At 33.7% G+C, this 19978-nt stretch overlaps 1 long non-coding RNA gene across 1 annotated transcript in view; it reads left to right on the top strand.

The window, feature by feature from the left end:
- The first annotated feature begins 17575 nt into the window (after positions 1–17575).
- LOC124724325 overlaps positions 17576–19978 on the top strand; it is a 44509-nt gene continuing 42106 nt past the window's right edge. The window contains exon 1 of the long non-coding RNA XR_007006598.1: positions 17576–17730. This is a non-coding gene — a long non-coding RNA (uncharacterized LOC124724325). The remainder of the gene's footprint in view (positions 17731–19978) is intronic.

Genomic DNA, 19978 nt, shown 5'->3' with positions numbered 1-19978 from the left:
GAAACATGGTAACAGTGTATTTTCTCCACATAGAGAGTTTTCTGTCTCATTTGCATACTGACATGATAGGAATTCATATGTTTAGGTTTATTAGGTATTTTTCCCATTTTCATTTGAGTACTAATATTTGCCAGAACTGAATACATCATAAATAGTAATCCGTTTCAATACCGAGGTGTCCCATACTTTAATCCATCCATGAACTTAGCATATAAGGAGCGATATTAGTCATGTTTTATTAGTAATATCTTCTCATCCGGTTCAGTTATTTAGTTTATTAATCGCAGTATGCAACTGCACATATTCAGTTACTCTCTAGATAAATTCATGTTCACTCATTTTGAGAACAGTCAGTGGTAGGTGTCATCACCTAATATGTATAAATTTTACGATGGGAGCTAATGGCTTTGTAGGTGTCAGTGACCGTCACCTATCCTCCATTGCATTTTGTGAGTCAGTGTACTGAAGTGTGCTTAATTTATTGTTTGTGTTGTATAGAGTCTTTGCTTGTGAAAATTCATCTTCTCTCTCCATGTTTGGAAATCTTCTTTCTTGATTCTTTATGTAATTTCTTTTCTGGTCTTTTTAATTTTGTAATGTGTAAATACTGTGTTGTCGTGTCTGTGTTCAGTTGAGAAATTTGAAATGTGTGTGATGATTAATATTAATGTTGTGTTTTGGAGGCATATTTATTCATGTGTGGTTCTCTTCTCCATTGATTCTTCATGTTAATGATCTGAGTATTGTGTAAAATGAGTGTAATTGGGTTTATAGTTTCATATGTAGAGTGATGTAAAGTTGTGTTCTGATCTGTTTATGTGAGTGGAATTGTTGTATAGAGTATATAGTGTTTTGTAGAGACATATTTCTTCATGAGGCAAACTCTTCTTTCTGCATTCTTCATGTAGTGTTAATTTAAGTGGTTGGATGTGTGGTGTGTGTGTGTTGAAAAGGTGTTGTATTACTGTTATCTGTAGAGAAATATACGAGTATGTATGGAGGATATGTGGTATAGATGGTTCTGCCATTTTTAATTCATACATAGAGTTCTATACGTATCTGGAGACATAGAGTTGGGTTTATTCTGTTTTTGAACTTTCTCCATAATTAACAGCTTGCACATTTGTTTCTGGATACATGGTAACAATGTATTTTCTCCACGTAGAGAGTATTCTGTCACATTTGTATACTGACATAATTGGAATTCATATGTTTAGGTTTATTAGGTATTTTTCCCATTTTCATTTGAGTACTAATATATGACAGAATTGTATACATCATAAATAGTTATCAGTTTCAATACCGAGGTGTCCCATACTTTAATCCATCCATGAACTTAGCACATAAGGAGAGATACTAGTCATGTTTTATTAGTAATATCTTCTCATCCGGTTCAGTTATTTAGTTTATTAATCGCATTATGCAACTGCACATGTCAGTTAATCTCTAGATAAAATCATGTTCGCTCATTTTGAGAAAAGTCAGTGGTAGGTGTCATCACCAAATATGTATCTATTTTACGATTGGAGCTAATGGCTTTGTAGGTCTCTGTGACCATCACATATCCTCCATTGCATGTTTTGTGTCAGTGTACTGAAGTGTGTTTAATTTATTGTTTGTGTTGTATAGAGGCTTTGCTTGTGAAAGTTCATCTTCTCTCTTCATGTTTGGAAATCTTCTTTCTTGATTCGTCAATAATTTCATTTGTGGTGATTTTAATTTTGTAATGTGTAAATACTGTGTTGTTGTGTCTGTGTTCGGTTGAGAAATTTGAAGTGTGTTTGATGATTAATATTGATGTTGTGTTTTGGAGGCATATTTCTTCATAAGTGGTTCTCTTCTTCTTTGATTCTTCATGTTATTTGTCTGAGTATTGTGTAAAATGAGTGTAATTTGGTTTATAGTTTCTATATAGAGTGATGTAAAGTTGTGTTCTGATCTGTTTGTGTGAGTGGAATTGTTCTATAGAGTATAGAGTGTTTTGTAGAAACATATTTCTTCATGAGGCAATATCTTCTTTTTGCATTCTTCATATCGTGTTAATTTAAGTGGTTTGATTTATGGTGTGTGAGTGTTGAAAAGGGGTTGTATTACTGTTATATGTAGAGAAATGTACGAGTATGTATGGAGGATATGTGGTATATTTCGTTCTGCCATCTGGAGACATAGAGTTGGATTTATTCTGTTACTGAACTTTCTCCTTAATTAACAGCTTGCACATTTGTTTCTGGAAACATGGTAACAATGTATTTTCTCCACATAGAGAGTTTTCTGTCACATTTGTATACTGACATAATAGGAATTCATATGTTCATTTTTATTAGTTATTTTTCCCATTTTCATTTGAGTACTAATATATGCCAGAATTGTATACATCACAAATAGTAACCCGTTTCATTACCGGGGTGTCCCATACTTTAATCCATCCATGATCTTAGCATATAATGAGCGATATTAGTCATGTTTTATTAGTTATATCTTTACATCTGGTTCAGTTATTTAGTTTATTAATTGCAGTATGCAACTGTACATGTCAGTTACTCTCTAGATAATTTCATGTTCACTCATTTCGAGAACAGTCAGTGGTAGGTGTCATCACCTAATATGTATCAATTTTACGATGCAGCTAATGGCTTTGTAGGTCTCAGTGACCATCACATATCCTCCATTTCATGTTTAGTGTCAATGTACTGAAGAGTGTTTGGATGCTTGTTTGTGATGTATAGAGTCATTGCGTGGAAAGTTCTTGTTCTCTCTTCATGTTTGGAAATCTTCTTTCTTGATTCTTCTTGTAATATCATTTTGGTGTTTTTAATTTTTGTAATGTGTAAATACTGTGTTGTTGTGTCTGTGTCCAGTTGAGAAATTTGAAGTGTGTTTGATGATTAGTATTAATGTTGTATTTTGGAGGCATGTTTCTTCATGTGCGGTTCTCTTCTCTCTTGATTCTTCATGTCATTTGTCTGAGTATTGTAAAAAATAAGTGTAATTGGGTTTGTAGTTTAATATGTAGAGTGATGTAAAATTGTGTTCTGATCTGTTTGTGTGGGTGGAATTATTGTGTAGAGTATATTGTGTTTTGTATAGAAATATTTCTTCATGAGACAGAATCTTCTTTTTGCATTCTTCATGCAGTGTTAGTGTAAGAGGTTTTATTTGTGGCGTGTGAGTGTTGAAAAGGTGTTGTATTACAGTTATCAGTAGAGAAATATATGAGTATGTATGGAGGATATGTGGTATAGGTGGTTCTACCATGTTTACATTGTACATAGAGTTCTGTATGTATCTGGAGACATAGAGTTGGATTTATTCTGTTATTGACATTCTCCATAATTAACAGCTTGCTTATTTGTTTCTGGGAACTTGGCAACAATGTATTTTTTCCACATAGATAGTTTTCTGCCACACTTGCATACTGACATAATAGGAATTCCGATGTTTAGGTTTATTAGGTTTTATTACCATTTTCATTTGTATACTAATATATGCCAGAATTGTATACATCATAAATAGCAATCTGTTTCATTACCGGGGGTCCCATACTTTAATCCATCCATGAACTTAGCATATAATGAGCGATATTAGTCATGTTTTATTAGTAATATCTTTTCATGCAGTTCAGTTATTTAGTTTATTAATCGCAGTATGCAACTGCACATGTCAGTTACTCTCTAGATAAATTCATGTTCACCCATTTTGAGAACAGTCAGTGGTAGGTGTCATCACCTAATATGTATCATTTTTACAATGCAGCTAATGGCTTTGTAGGTCTCAGTGACCATCACATATCCTCCGTTTCATGTTTTGTGTCAATGTACTGATGTGTGTTTGGATTCGTGTTTGTGTTGTATAGAGTCTTTGCTTGTGAAAGTTCATCTTCTCTCTTCATGTTTGGAAATCTTCTTTCTTGTTACTTCATGTAATTTCTTATCTGGTGTTTTTAGTTTTGTAATGTGTTTATACTATGTTGTGTCTGTGTCCGGTTGAGAAATTTGAAGTGTGTTTGATGATTAGTATTAATGTTGTATTTCGGAGGCATATTTCTTCATGTGCGGTTCTCTTCTCTCTTGATTCTTCATGTCATCTGTCTGAGTATTGTGTAAAATAAGTGTAATTGGGTTTATAGTTTAATATGTAGGGTGATGTAAAATTGTGTTCTGATCTGTTTGTTTTGTGGAATTGTTGTGTAGAGTATATTGTGTTTTTAGTATAGAGTCATTTCTTCATGAGACAAAATCTTCTTTCTGAATTCTTCATGTAGTGTTAATGTAAGTGGTTTTATTTGTGGCGTGTGAGTGTTGAAAAGGTGTTGTATTACAGTAATCTGTAGAGAAATATACTAGTATGTATGGAGGATATGTGGTATAGATCGTTCTGCCATTTTTACATCGCACATAGAGTTCTATATGTATCTGGAGACATAGAGTTGGATTTAATCTGTTATTGCACTTTCTCCATAATTAACAGCTAGCACATTTGTTTCTGGAAACACAGTAACAGTGTATTTTCTCCACATAGAGAGATTTCTGTCACATTTGCATACTGACATAATAGGAATTCATATGTTTAGGTTTATTAGGTATTTTTCCCATTTTCATTTGAGTACTAATATTTGCCAGAATTGAATACATCATAAATAGTAATCCGTTTCAATACCAAGGTGTCCCATACTTTAATCCATCCATGAACTTAGCATATAAGGAGCGATATTAGTCATGTTTTATTAGTAATATCTTCTCATCCGGTTCAGTTATTTAGTTTAATAATCGCAGTATGCAACTGCACATATTCAGTTACTCTCTAGATAAATTCATGTTCACTCATTTTGAGAACAGTCAGTGGTAGGTGTCATAACCAAATATGTATCAAATCAATTTTACGATGGGAGCTAATAACGTTGTAGGTCTCAGTGACCGTCACATATCCTCCATTGCATGTTTTGCGTCAGTGTACTGAAGTGTGTTTAAGTTATTGTTTGTGTTGTATAGAGTCTTTGCTTGTGAAAGTTCATCTTCTCTCTCCGTGTTTGGAAATCTTCTTTCTTGATTCTTCATGTAATTTCTTTTCTGGTCTTTTTAATTTTGTAATGTGTAAATACTGTGTTGTTGTGTCTGTGTTCAGTTGAGAAGTTTGAAGTGTGTTTGATGATTAATATTAATGTCGTGTTTTGGAGGCATATTTCTTCATGTGTGGTTCTCTTCTCTATTGATTCTTCATGTTAATTGTCTGAATATTGTGTAAAATGAGTGTAATTCGGTTTATAGTTTCTTATATAGAGTGATGTAAAGTTGTGTTCTGATCTGTTTGTGTGAGTAGAATTGTTTTATAGAGTATATAGTGTTTTGTAGAGACATATTTCTTCATGAGGCAAAATCTTCTTTCTGCATACTTCATGTAGTGTTAGCTTAAGTGGTTTGATGTGTGGAGTGTGAGTGTTGAAAAGGTGTTGTATTACTGTTATCTGTAGAGAAATATACAAGTATGTATGGAGGATATGTTGTATAGATTGTTCTGCCATTTTAACATCGTACATGGAGTTCTATATGCATCTGGAAACATAGAGTTTGGATTTATTCTGTCTTTGAACTTTCTCGATAAATAACAGCTTGCACATTTGTATCTGGAAACATGGTAACAATGTATTTTCTCCACATAGAGAGTTTTCTGTCGCACTTGCATACTGACAAAATAGGAATTCCGATGTTCAGGTTTATTAGGTATTTTTCCCATTTTCATTTGAGTACTAATATATGCCAGAATTGTATACATCATAAATAGTAATCCGTTTCACTACCCGGGTGTCCCATACATTAATCCATCCATGAACTTAGCATATAATGAGCGATATTAGTGATGTTTTATTATAAATATCTTTTCATCCGGTTCAGTTATTTAGTTTATTAATCGCAGTTTGCAACTGCACAAGTAAGTTACTCTCTAGATAAATTCATGTTCACCCATTTTGAGAACAGTCACTGGGAGGTGATATCACCTAATAAGTATCAATTTTACGATGCAGCTAATGGCTTTGTAGGTCTCAGTGACCATGACATATCCTCCATTTCATGTTTTGTGTCAATGTACTGATGTGTGTTTGGATGCTTGTTTGTGTTGTATAGAGTCTTTGCTTGTGAAAGTCCTTCTTCTCTCTTCTTGTTTGGAAATCTTCTTTCTTGAATCTTCATGTAATATCATTTTGGTGTTTTTAATTTTGTAATGTGTAAATACTGTGCTCTCTTGTCTGTGTCCAGTTGAGAAATATGAAGTGTGTTTGATGATTAGTATTAATGTTGTATTTTGGAGGCATATTTCTTCATGTGCGGTTCTCTTCTCTCTTGATTCTTCATGTCATCTGTCTGAGTATTGTGTAAAATAAGTGTGATTGGGTTTATAGTTTATTATGTAGAGTGATGTAAAAGTGTGTTCTGATCTGTTTGTGTGGGTGGAATTATTGTGTAGAGTATATAGTGTTTTGTACAGACATATTTCTTCATGAAGCAGTATCTTCTTTTTGCATTCTCCATGTAGTGTTAATGGAAGTGGTTTTATTTGTGGTGTGTGAGTGTTGAAAAGGTGTTGTATTACTGTTATCTGTAGAGAAATATACGAGTATGTATGGAGGATATGTTGCATAGATTGTTCTGCCATTTTAACATCGTACATGGAGATCTATATACATCTGGAAACATAGAGTTTGGATTTATTCTGTCATTGAACTTCCTCGATAAATAACAGCTTGCACATTTGTATCTGGAAACATGGTGACAATGTATTTTCTCCACATAGAGAGTTTTCTGTGACATTTGTATACTGACTTAATAGGAATTCATATGTTTATTTTTATTAGGTATTTTTCCCATTTTCATTTGAGTACTAATATATGCCAGAATTGTATACATGATAAATAGTAATCAGTTTCTATACCGAGGTGTCCCATACTTTAATCCATCCATGAACTTAGCATATAATCAGCGATATTAGTGATGTTTTATTAGTAATATCTTTTCATCCGGTTTGGATATTTGGTTTGATAATCGCAGTATGCAACTGCACATATTCAGTTACCCTCTAGCTAAATTCATGTTCGCTCATTTTGAGAACTGTCAGTGGTAGTTGTCATCACCTAATATGTATCTATATTACGATGGGAGGCAATGGCTTTGTAGGTGTCAGTGACCGTCACATATTCTCCATTGCATGTTTTGCGTCAGTGTACTGAAGCGTGTTTAAGTTATTGTTTGTGTTGTATAGAGTCTTTGCTTGTGAAAGTTCATCTTCTCACTTCATGTTTGGAAATCTTCTTTCTTGATTCTTCAAGTAATTTCATTTGTGGTGTTTTTAATTTTGTAATGTGTAAATACTGTGTTGTTGTGTCTGTGTTCATGTGAGAAATTTGAAGTGTGTTTGATGATTAATATTGATGTTGTGTTTTGGAGGCATATTTCTTCATGTGTGGTTCTCTTCTCCTTTGATTCTTCATGTTATTTGTCTGAGTATTGTGTAAAATGGGTGTTATTGGGTTTACAGTTTCATATGTAGAGTGATGTAAAGTTTTGTTCTGATTTGTTTGTGTGAGGGGAATTGTTGTGTAGAGTATATTGTGTTTTCTAGAGACATATTTCTTCATGAGGCAAAATCTTCTTTCTGCATTCTTCATGTAGTGTTAATTTAAGTGGTTTGATGTGTGGTGTATGAGTGTTGAAAAGGTGTTGTATTACAGTTATCTGTAGAGAAATATACGAGTATGTATGGAGGATATGTTGTATAAATGGTTCTGCCATTTTAACATCGTACATGGAGTTCTATATGTATCTGGAAACATAGAGTTTGGATTTATTCTGTCATTGAACTTTCTCGATAATTAGCAGCTTGCACATTTGTTTCTGGAAACATGGTAACAATGTATTTTCTCCACATAGAGAGTTTTCTGTCACATTTGTATACTGACATAATAGGAATTGAATAGTTTAGGTTTATTAGGTTTTTTTCCTATTTTCATTTGAGTACTAATATATGCCAGAATTGTATACATCATAAATAGTAATCCGTTTCAATACCGAGGTGTCCTATACTTTAATCCATCCATGAACTTAGCATATAATGAGGGATATCAGTCATGTTTTACTAGTAATTTCTTTTCATCCGGTTCGGTTATTGGGTTTATTAATCGCAGTATGCAACTGCACATATTCAGTTACTCTCTAGATAAATTCATGTTCGCTCACTTTGGGAACAGTCAGTGGTAGTTGTCATCACCTAATATGTATCTATTTTACGATGGGAGCTAATGGCTTTGTAGGTCTCAGTGACCGTCACATATCCTCCATTGCATGTTTTGCGTCAGTGTACTGAAGTGTGTTTAATTTATTGTTTGTGTTGTATAGAGTCTTTGCTTGTGAAAGTTCATCTTCTCTCTTCATGTTTGGAAATTTTTTTTCTTGATTCTTCATGTAATATCAGTTTGGTGTTTTTAATTTTTTAATGTGTAAATACTGTGTTGTTGTGTCGGTGTCCAGTTGAGAAATTTGAAGTGTGATTGATGATTAGTATTAATGTTGTATTTCGGAGGCATATTTCTTCATGTGCGGTTCTCTTCTCTCTTGATTCTTCATGTCATTTGTCTGAGTATTGTGTAAAATAAGTGTAATTGGGTTTATAGTTTAATTTGTAGAGTGATGTAAAATTGTGTTCTGATCTATTTGTGTGGGTGGAATTGTTGTGTAGAGTATATTGTGTTTTGTATAGACATATTTCTTCATGATAAAAATCTTCTTTCTGCATTCTTCATGTTGTGTTAATGTAAGTGGTTTCCTTTGTGGCGTGTGAGTGTTGAAAAGGTGTTGTATTACAGTTTTCTGTAGAGAAATGTACGAGTATGTATGGAGGATATGTTGTATAGATGGTTCTGCCATTTTTACATCGTACATAGAGTTCTATATGTATATGGAGACATAGAGTTGGATTTATTCTGTTAGTAAACTTTCTCCATGATTAACAGCTTGCACATTTGTTTCTGGAAACGTGGTAACAATGTAATTTTTCCACATAGATAGTTTTCTGCCACACTTGCATACTGACATAATAGGAATTCCGATGTTTAGGTTCCTTCGGTATTTTTCCCATTTCCATTTGAGTACTAATATATTCCAGAATTGTATACTTCATAAATAGTAATCAGTTTCAATACCGAAGTGTCCCATACTTCAATCCATCCATGAATTTAGCATATAATCTGCGATATTAGTCATGTTTTGCTAGTAATATCTTTTCATCCGATTCGATTATTTGGTTTATTAATCGCAGTATGCAACTGCACATATTCAGTTACTCTCTAGATAAATTCATCTTAGCTCACTTTGAGAACAGTCAGTGGTAGTTGTCATCACCTAATATGTATCTATTTTACGATGGGAGCTAATGGCTTTGTAGGTCTCAGTGACCGTCACATATCCTCCATTGCATGTTTCGTGTCAGTGTACTGAACTGTGTTTAATTTATTGTTTGAGTTGTATAGAGTCTTTGCCTGTGAAAAATCTTCTTCTCTCTTCATTTTTGGAAATCTTCTCTCTTGAACCTTCATGTAATTTCATTTGTGGCTTTTTTAGTTTTGTAATGTGTAAATAATGCGTTGTTGTGTCTGTGTCCAGTTGACAAATTTGAATGGTGTTTGATGATTAGTATTAATGTTGTATTTCAGAGGCATATTTCTTCATGTGCGGTTCTCTTCTCTCTTGATTCTTCATGTCATCAGTCTGAGTATTGTGTAAAATATGTGTAATTGGGTTTATAGTTTAATATGTAGAGTGATGTAAAATTGTGTTCAGATCTGTTAGTGTGGGTGGAATTGTTGTGTAGAGTATATTGTGTTTTGTATAGACACATTTCTTCATGAATCAAAATCTTCTTTCTGAATTCTTCATGTAGTGCTAATGTAAGTGGTTTCATTTGTGGCATGTGAATGTTGAATAGGTGTTGTATTACAGTTATCTGTAGAGATATATACGAGTATGTATGGAGGATATGAGGTATAGATGGTTCTGCCATTTTTACATCGTACATAGAGTTCTATATGAATCTGGAGACATAGAGTTGGATTTATTCTGTTTTTGAACTTTCCACATAATTAACAGCTTGCACATTTGTTTCTGGAAACATGGTAACAATATATTTTCTCCACATAGAGAGTTTCCTGTCACATTTGTATACTGACATAATAGGAATTCATATGTTTACTTTTATTAGGTATTTTTCCCATTTTCATTTGAGTACTAATATATGCCAGAATTGTATACATCATAAATAGTAATCCGTTTCAATACCGAGGTGTCCCATGCTTTAATCCATCCAGGAACTTAACATTTAATGAGTGATATTAGTCACATTTTATTAGTAATATCTTTTCATCTGGTTCAGTTATTTAGTTTATTAATCGCAGTATGCAACTGCATATGTCAGTTACTCTCTAGATAAGTTCATGTTCGCTCATTGAGAGAACAGTCGGTGGTAGGTGTCATCACCTAATATGTATCAATTTTACGATGCAGCTAAAGACTTTGTAGGTCTCAGTGACCATCACATATCCTCCATTTCATGTTTTGTGTCAATGTACTGAAGTGTGTTTGGATGCTTGTTTGTGTTGTATAGAGTCATTGCTTGTGAAAGTTCATCTTCTCTCTTCATGTTTGGAAATCTTCTTTCTTGATTCTTCATGTAATATCATTTTGGCGTTTTTAATTTTGTAATGTGTAAATACTGTGTTGTCATGTCTGTGTCCAGTTGAGAAATTTGAAGTGTGGTTGATGATTAGTATTAATGTTGTATTTCGGTGGCATATTTCTTCATGTGCGGTTCTCTTCTCTCTTGATTCTTCATTTCATCTGTCTGAGTATTGTGTACAATAAGTGTAATTGGGTTTATAGTTTAATATGTAGAGTGATGTAAATTTGTGGTCTGATCTGTTTGTGTGGGGGGAATTGTTGTGTAGAGTATATTGTGTTTTGTATAGACAGATTACTCCATGAGCCAAAATCTTCTTTCTGAATTCTTCGTGTAGTGTTAATGTAAGTGGTTTTATTTGTGGCGTGTGAGTGATGAAAAGGTGTTGTATTACAGTTAGCTGTAGCGAAATATACGAGTAAGTATGGAGGATATGCGGTATAGGTGGTTCTACCATTTTTACATCGTACATAGAGTTCTATATGTATCTGGAAACATAGAGTTTGGATTTATTCTGTCATTGAACTTTCTCGATAATTAGCAGCTTGCACATTTGTTTCTGGAAACATGGTAACAATGTATTTTCTCCACATAGAGAGTTTTCTTTCACATTTGTATACTGACATAATAGGAATTGAATAGTTTAGGTTTATTAGGTTTTTTTCCTATTTTCATTTGAGTACTAATATATGCCAGAATTGTATACATCATAAATAGTAATCCGTTTCAATACCGAGGTGTCCCATACTTTAATCCATCCATGAACTTAGCATATAATGAGGGATATTAGTCATGTTTTACTAGTAATATCTTTTCATTCGGTTCGGTTATTTGGTTTATTAATCGCAGTATGCAACTGCACATATTCAGTTACTCTCTAGATAAATTCATGTTCGCTCACTTTTAGAACAGTCAGTGGTAGTTGTCATCACCTAATATGTATCTATTTTACGATGGGAGCTAATGGCTTTGTAGGTCTCAGTGACCGTCACATATCCTCCATTGCATGTTTTGCGTCAGTGTACTGAAGTGTGCTTAATTTATTGTTTGTGTTGTATAGAGTCTTTGCTTGTGAAAGTTTCTCTTCTCTCTTCATGTTAGGAAATCTTCTTTCTTGATTCTTCATGTAATATCATTTTGGTGTTTTTAATTTTGTAATGTGTAAATACTGTGTTGTTGTGTCTGTGTCCAGTTGAGAAATTTGAAGTGTGTTTCATGATTAGTATTAATGTTGTGTTTCGGAGGCATATTTCTTCATGTGCGGTTCTCTTTTCTATTGATTCTTCATGTCATTTGTCTGAGTATTGTGTAAAATAAGTGTAATTGGGTTTATAGTTTAATATGTAGAATGATGTAAAATTGTGTTCTGATCTATTTGTGTGGGTGGAATTGTTGTGTAGAGTATACTGTGTTTTGTATAGACACATTTCTTCATGAGGCAAAATCTTCTTTCTGAATTCTTCGTCTAGTGTTAACGTAAGTGGTTTCATTTGTTGGGTGTGAGTGTTGAAAAGGTGTTGTATTACAGTTATCTGTAGAGAAATATACGAGTATGTATGGAGGATATGTGGTATAGATGGTTCTGCCATTTTTACATCATACATAGAGTTCTATATGTATCTGGAGACATAAAGTTGGGTTTATTCTGTTATTGAACTTTCTCCATAATTAACAGCTTGCACATTTGTTTCTGGAAACATGGTAACAATGTATTTTCTCCACATATAGAGTTTTCTGTCACATTTTTTATACTGACATAATAGGAATGCAAATGTTTAGGTTTATTAGATATTTCTCCCATTTTCATTAGAGTAGTAATATATGCCAGAATAGTAAACATTATAAATGGTAATCCGTTTAAATATCGAGGTGTCTGATACTTTAATCCATCCATGAATTTAGCATATAATGAGCTATATTGTTCATGTTTTAATAGTATTATCTTTTCATCTGGTTCAGATATTTACTTTATTAATCGCAGTATGCAATTTCATATGTCAGTTACTCTCTAGATAAATTCATGTTAGCTCATTTAGAGAACAGTCAGTGGTAGGTGTCATCACCTAATATGTATCAATTTTACGATGCAGCTAATGGCTTTGTAGGTCTCAGTGACCGTCACATATCCTCCATTTCATGTTTTGTGTCAGTGTACTTAAGTGTGTTTGGATGCTTGTTTGTGTTGTTTAGAGTCATTGTTTGTGAAATTTCATCTTCTCTCTTCATGTTTGGAAATCTTCTTTCTTGATTCTTCATGTAATTTCATTTTTGGTGTTTTTAATTTTGTATTGTGTAAATACTGTGTAAGAGAGTTCTATAGTATGAATGCATTGTGTTGGTGTGTCTGTGTCCAGTTGAGATATGTGAAATGTGTTTGATGATTAGTATTAATGTTGTATTTCGTGGGCATAGTTCTTGATGTGCGGTTCTCTTCTCTCTTGATTCTTCACGTCATTTTTCTGAGTAGTTTGTAAAATGAGTGTAATTGGGTTGTGTAGTTTCATATGTAGAGTGATATAAATTTATATTCTGATCTGTTTGTGTGAGTGGGTTTTTTGTATAGCATATATAGTGTATTGTAGAGACATTTTTCTTCGTGAGACAAAATCTTCTTTCTGCATTCTTCATGTAGTGTTAATGTAAGATGTTTGATATGTGGAGTGTGTGTCTTGAAAAGGTGTTGTATTACAGTTATCTGTAGAGAAATATACGAGTATGTATGGAATATATGTAGTATAGTTTGTTCTGCCATTTTTACATCGTACATAGAATTCTATATGTATCTGGAGATTTAGAGTTGGATTTATTCTGTCATTGAACTTTCTCGATAAGTAACAGCCCGCACATTTGTTTCTGGAAACATGGTAACAATGTATTTTCTCCACATAGTGTGTTTTCTGTCACACTTGTATACTGACATAATAGGAATTCAGATGTTTAGGTTTATTAGGTTTTTTTCCCGTTTTCATTTGTTTACTAATATATGCCATAATTGTGTTGGTGTGTTTGTGTCCAGTTGAGATATGTGAAATGTGTTTGATGAATAGTATTAATGTTGTATTTCAGAGGCATATTTCTTCATGTGCGGTCCTCTTCTCTCTTGACTCTTCATATCATTTGACTGAGTATATGAAAAATGACTGTCATTTAGTTTATAGTTTCTTATGTAGTGTGATTCTAAAGTTGTGTTCCTATCTGTTTGTGTGGGCTGATTTTTTGTATAGAGTATATATTGTTTTGTGGAGACATATTGCCTGATGTGATAAAATCTTTTTCCTGCATTCTTCTTGAGTTGTTAATGTAAGTGGTTTAACATGTGCACTGTCATTGCTGAGAATATGCTGTATTGCAGTTTTCTGTAGAGTAACATAGCCTTGCTTTATGCTAGTGAGCTGGTTTCATTGAATGCCCCATATATTATTGTAAGTGGATTAATAGTTATTCTAGAGCAGGGGATTACTATGGTCTCTCAAATTAAGGTAATAGTACTTCAGAAATGAAATTGTAACACCATTGACTAAAATACTCAACAAAATTGAAAATGAGGGTTATTATCCAGAATGTTTAACAATATCTGTAGTTAAACCAGTACATAAATAAGGAGATATAGCATCAGCAGGTATCTGTTGACCAATATCACATATACCCATAGTGTGAAAAGTAATAGAATTCTGCATGAATAAGCAGATGAATGAATATTTTGTACATAATTTCAGATCTAGCCTTTGAACAGTCTAAACAGTTGAGAGTATGCTAGCAAAAACATACAATTGTTCTGAAAATAAAGATAACTGTGCAACATTGTTGGACCTCAGGAAAGCTTTTGATATGGTAGCCCACAATATTATCATTAAAAAACTCTACCACTAAGGAGTAGGAGAGAACGTTCTATGCCTAATGCAGTCATACTTGGATAATAGAAAAAGGTTAGTTAAGGTAAATAATCTGATGTCAGAATGTCTCCCAGTTGTAAAGGTGGTACCTCAAGGATCTGTACTTCGACCTTTTCTTTTTATTATTTATGTATATGATTCACCTGCAGTTGTATCGTGTATGTAGTGCTATATGCTGATGACACAACATTCACCACATGTGATACCAATCTTGAAAATGTGCAACACAGCATGGCAGTGGCAATGGAGAGAGGCATTACTTGGTTTGAGGCAAATGTACTGCAGAAGCATGATAGTAAAACTGAAGCTGTTGTATTCAACCTGAATGCTCCCAGTCATGGTAACAAAACAGTAAAATTAGTAGGATTTCGTATAGATAAAAAGCTCAGCTGAAATACTCACACAGGGAAAATACGTGGCAAATTGGCACGTGCCGTATATCTGCTGTATCAGCTGAGGAGCAGTGTCAGTAAAGAACTTCTGTTATATGCGTATTTTGCATTCTTCTATTCACACCTGAGTTATGGAATACTATAATGGGGCAATTGCGTAGGCTCAAAATTAGGGTTTAAATGGCAAAAGAAAGCCATAAGGTGCATATTGTAATTTAGTCCTTGTGAATCATGTCAAGATCAATGACAGTGCCTGGCCTGTATATTTACAACTTCCTTGTCTTCATTAAAGAGAATCTGAGAATCTGACTTGACTTAAGGAGAACAGTTCATGACCATAACATGAGAAGTGGACATACCATTAATATGCCATATGCTAGGCTTGCAAAGAGACACAACAGCTACACATCTTGGTCCTGTCTACTTCAACAAATTACTTGAAAATGCCTACACAGTGCCAGTAAATACATTTAAAACTAGTCTATTAAGGTGGATCAAAAGTAAAGTAATTTACTCTGCTCAGGAGTTCCTTGAGTATGTGACAAATGACCCACTTTGCTTATGAGAATTAACTATAAATTAACTGCAAACTATACTTATGCCACACTGTGCAACTATTTTATTACTGTTTCATGTACTTATTGTTAAATATCTGTTGGATTATTTATTTGTCATTCACTGAACTATGTAGTTCGTTTATCTTGTAATTGAGCAATTAGGAAACTTCTTGTTGTTATTTACATTTGCACAAATATATATTGCACCTGTCCTGGATTATTATATTGTAGTTAATAAGATTTGTCATGTCGATGATTATTATTGTTGTTATTATTATGTATACACTGATGACACCAATTGCATCTAAATATGCTCAATGGTGGAATAAAAAATTTCTATTTGTAGTTCACTAGTTTGGAATCTTTTGGCTGTGTTATGTCATAAGTATGTACAAGAAATAAACATTGCCCAAGAATGCTTCCCCAGGGGGACTTCATAGTTGAGTCATGTATTCCAGTTTTATTATTAGGATCTTACCTTCATTTTTATAATGTATGTTTGCACACTGTCTTCTGTCATTGAGATACGAAATAAAAAATTTGCTGCCACTCCTATTATGTGATAAGGTTCTAATGTGGGTAAAATTATTCCATGATCACTGAATCAAAGGCCTTAGCCAGATGTAGAAAAGCTCCAATTACTTTGTTTCCTTATTTTCATTATTTCACATTCTCTTACATCCATTAGGACGAAAATGAATTACTTGTTTCGAATGAAATTATTTATGCTGTTGATTCATCAATTTTCTTTGTATGCCTTACTAAAATCCTCTTTCATAATGTTTTACTAATATTACTGGATTCACTTATCTGTTCAGTGTATTACTGTGAATTTAGAATGTTCAGAGATATCTCAAGTGTCCTACATTTTATAAATAAGCTTTCCACCTCATGGACATCTTTTATGAAAACGTATAATGGAATCATAGTTTCTCTGTCTAAATAAGATATAAATCATGAAACACTACTTGTCCAGCAAAATTTCTCTGTTTGTACATTAAAGCTCAAACATTACTTTCATAATTCATTTGCCTGAACCAGAGGGCTGATCAGTAAAACTTTTATGATATTGCAAATGTTATACTTAATATCTTAAAATAACTTAACAACCTCAACTTGTCATAGAGTAAAAAAAACAGCAATTACAGTTCTGCATATGGGGAAATGTGATTTTTTCATTTGCACATGTGGCTGCAAAATCAATTTGAACAAAACATTTAATTTTTGATGAATGGGCAATATATAATATTCTGTGATGTTGTCATTTTGGTCTTTCAGACCAAAGACTGCACCTATGCACCTACCCCAATAATCTGTCCTGTGCACATATCTGCATGGATACTCCTGCTACAGACCACCCTCCCTCCTCCCCAACCCTCCTTGCATTTTCTGCAGTTAGCACATTGACAATCCCTTGATGCATCAAGATGTTCCGTATCAGTATATCTCTTTCTTTACTCTGGTTGTGCCATAAATTTCTTTTTACCTCAATTTGATTCAGTACATTCTAATTAGTTACATGATCTACCCTTCTAATCTTTATCTTTCTCCTGTAGGTTTACGTTTTAAAAGCTGTTATTTTCTTCTTGTCTGAACCGCTTGTTATTAGAGTTTCACTTCTATACAAGGCTGCACTCCAGACAAATATGCTCAGAAAAGATTTCCTAAGATTTAAATTTACACGATATTGTGGTGCTTGAGTTGTTATGAAGAACAATACAATGTTCCTTCAGATATGCAAGTATGTCTCAAGGAAATCTTACAGCAGCAACTTCAGCTGTTATGAAATATGTGAAGTTTATTTGATGTTGCAAATATGAACAACCACATGCATGAATGCATGTGTGTCCAAAGGACCATTGCACTATTCTTCTTAACAACACATGCATTGCAATATCGTATTTCTCTGCTGATATCATTCAGGGACTTTCAATTAAAATATCGTCCCCTGTACAGGTATTGCCACTACATAATATGTGTGTGAGTACAGCTTTCAGCACAAGATTGATGACATATGGAAGCTTGGATCTGGGTATGAGTCCTGCACAGGAAGCCAAAGTGGTTAAGATTACCACTTACATAATGCAGAAAATCCTTGCTTGGGTTCCAGTGCACAACAGATTTCATTGTTGAGATTCCTTATACAGCTGATGGTTGTTCATAATCACATCTGTGAGTACATTTCACGTATATAAATTTTTATTCTACATTAACAAATGTATCTTTTTTTCAGACATCCTATGTTGGTTTTGCTGTTCTGCATTTTACATCCTCTGATTGGCCATTGTCATTTATTTGTTGCTGAAGTAACACACTTTACTTCTACTTTTAGTTTTAATTCGTTTTCTAGCTCCCTCAGCAGCACCTGATTTAATTCCAACACATTTAAGTGCCCTTATTTTACTGTTGTTCATGTGGATCTTGTAACATATTTTCAATTCATGCTTTTTCCTCTGACAGAATTAGAGTTCCGTCTGCAAATGTCTGGATATTAAATTCTCCAGCCTCAACTTAATTTCACTTTACAGATTTTTCTTTGGTTTTCTTTACTGCTTGCTCATTGTATATGCCCAATATTAAAATAAAGCACTAAAGAAGATGGACCACACAAAACAGCAGCCAAGCTCTATAACAAACTACCTTGTGACATGAAAACGAGAAAAGATACTTTAGGAGTGGACTGAACAGATGCATGACAACTACTGTCTGCCATGATGAAAATTATCTGTGCATATGTAAACTTGTTTTCAATTTTTTTTGTATGCATATTTAATATACATGATTAACTTTGGCTGCTTTTAATGTCTATAGCAAGTTCCAGAAATGTGACCTGTCCAGGACCTGTCCAGTACTATAATGTACTTGATGTACAAAAAGATTAAAAGGACCAATAAACTATTTAACTTTGGCTGATAACTGACATTTTCATTTTCTCTAAGGAGAGGTATAATATGTTGAATACATACTCTCTGATCTCTCTTTTTTTACCTCATCCCTACCTTCCTGGTACTCTAAGGGTCAAGTAGTGTCAGAATTAAGGTACATCAACATCAAAGGGACAAATCACTAAACCTTATGATTAACATTCCACATTTAGTTAATAATTTCCTACTACTGCGGGAATCTCCTTTGAGCAGCAATATTTCTGCACAATTTAAAGGCTGAAAGAAAGTGAACACTTCCTAAAAGTAATTACAGGAATCTGACCCTGGGTAAGTTGAGCTCCACTGTCAATATTAGCTGAGTATAAGCTTGATAATTCACCTCTTCCACATTGTCATTGTAGGCTGTGTTTGTTGTGACTTCAGTTAGGAAGAATTGTGGTGTGTAGTGTGAGAGGGAGCTATGCCACGAAAATGAAAAACCGGGCTTTGGCTCTTTTCAATATTTGCTGCCACCTTGCATCTATCCTTTGAACTAGAACCACGTGACATAGCTGCTGCACTTTCTGCAGCAGTTGTCCTAAATCCTTGAATGCATCCTTATGATCATTTTGAATGAGCGGAAGGGCTGTGCTACATAACGATGTCTACTATGTGAGTTGCAGATGTAGCAACATAGAACTGTTACAGATTGGTTTATCACTTATATGGGAATAACATATTGTCCCAAAATATAATTGTTGCCTCTATATCCATCTTCATTTTCAATTTTAAACTTAATTTGCATTTTGTCTCTTCATTGTAGTGAACATGTTATGTCATTCTTCTGTGTATGTAAGTTGTTGCACTTCTGGTAACAATGTTTTACAATAGTGAGAGAAATATGGATCACTGAGTATCAGAAAATGTTGGAAAGGTGGTAAAAATTCAATCATAATCTGCTTAAATGAATGGCAGCAGATGTGAAGGGAAAAATAGCAGTGGACATGAATATGTGAGTGATAAAACCAGTAAGTAAGTAACAGTAAAGCAATAAGGACCTGGATGTGACTGAAAAAAACAAATCAGATGTATCTAACTTCAGCTGGAGCAGCTATTTAATGTTAGATGAAGTTTCTAAAACCTCATTATTTTGTGAGTTTTACAAGCTGCAGGACTAAAATATTCAGAATAAAAATCTCAGAGGTCTTGCTGAGCATAAGGGCTACTGTTGGAGGTATGCTAAAAAACATGATGTAGGAGTGTTCAGAAGAAAGCCGTCATTTGCTTACAAGGGAACATTGGTGACTGTAACATAACACAGAGTATGTTTTAGAAGCATTTTGAGCAATTTTTGCATCATCATAGAAAAAGGCATCAACAGCTAGAGGGGACAGGAATGGGTTTAATATTCATGAAGATTAATTAGGGATGAAAATACTGATGAAATTAAAACATCATATTTTCACATGCCATGTATAGATAAGATGTAGAAAACCTACCAGGTTGGATACTGTTCGAGGCTATATTTCAAAGTTGCAGAAATACAGATTCCATTA

The sequence above is a fragment of the Schistocerca piceifrons genome, chromosome 1 (assembly GCF_021461385.2).
Source record: "Schistocerca piceifrons isolate TAMUIC-IGC-003096 chromosome 1, iqSchPice1.1, whole genome shotgun sequence".
NCBI classification, from domain to species: domain Eukaryota; kingdom Metazoa; phylum Arthropoda; class Insecta; order Orthoptera; family Acrididae; genus Schistocerca; species Schistocerca piceifrons.
This window is presented reverse-complemented; position numbering and strand designations above follow the sequence as displayed.